Source organism: Silene latifolia, chromosome 9 (genome assembly GCF_048544455.1).
Source record: "Silene latifolia isolate original U9 population chromosome 9, ASM4854445v1, whole genome shotgun sequence".
Taxonomy (NCBI): Eukaryota; Viridiplantae; Streptophyta; class Magnoliopsida; order Caryophyllales; family Caryophyllaceae; genus Silene; species Silene latifolia.
The window spans coordinates 131,730,360-131,731,643 of NC_133534.1; positions in this window are offsets into that span (position 1 = coordinate 131,730,360).

Consider the following 1,284-nt stretch of genomic DNA (forward strand, 5'->3'; position numbering starts at 1 on the left):
TCTTTAGTTTTGAATGAAATTTGAAAGAGATGTGAACAAATGAATGAAAGAGGATGAGTAATGAGTAGTGAATTCCTATTTTACCAAGCTCTTCACCGTCCTGTAGGACAGGTGACCCTCTGCAGCCTACAGCAGGTGCCTACTCTCCCAAGTCTTAGCCCACGCAGGAGCTTCTCTCAGCTGACGACCTCCTCGCCCAACGTTGGGCCGTCTCGGGGCCTCCTCCTCCTCGACAGCCTCCTCCTCGTGGACCTCGTCCCCAGCAGCCATCACCGCGGCGGTGAAAGCCTGCTCTAAAGCCTCCTCGACAGTAGCAATGTCTATCTCAATGGGAGCTCTCCCAGAAGTAGAAGCTACATCACCTGCAACATTATAGCAAATTTAGGCCGCGTCACGTGACGACAAGCCTTGGTTAAGGGATTTTCGAGCCTTCGGAAGCCCTGAAATCGCTCTTTTCTCGCCATCTTTGGCCATGTTCTCACCAACCCGATCACTCATGTTGTAATTTGGGTCAAGTCAAGCCTAATTTGAAGCCTAGTTCTGGGTTCGAGTCGACATTTCGGCAGCATTTCGTTATAACAGCGGTTATGCCCTAGAAAAGTGTCCTGAAAAAGCCGTCACAAACCAAAATTCCGAGATGGTAGAAAGTTTACCCATCATTCAAGGATCCCAAATATCAAGTTTCATCGCAAATGGGCAATCCTAAGGCTATTTTCGAAGCAATTTACGGTTTAGCTATGAAACCGTCTCAAATTTCACTCAAAGGCTCAAAACTCAACGAAAATTCGAGACAAATACATGGTTATGTTCCTTATATTACCAATTATCCATTTCTAATGTCAATTTCACAAGGCAAATGCATTTGGGGGAAAAGCCCCAAATTTTCGATCAATTGGGTCATAAACCCTAATTTTTTCGACTCAAAATTGAGCAAATACGGAAGTTTAATGCAAGAATGAGACACATACCTCGATTAGTCATGATTAATGCAAGCTTTTGGATCAAACCTTGGCGGAAATGGGAATAGACGCAGCAGGCGCTGCGCCTCTTCCAAGAGACGCAGCTCTTGCTGCGCCTCTTCCTTGTGTTCCCTCCATACGGATTTTCAAAAATTTGTTATGAGTTCGTTAGTTGTGGGCCCATATTTGGTGCGCCTCTTCCCCGATGCTATTTTATCCTTTTGGTCCGTTTGACGATTTTCTTTCGTTCCGGCCCGCATTTCAAAGCCAGCAGCAGACTATTGCATATTATTTATTTCTTCCAAGACCTTTTGCTTGTCACAAC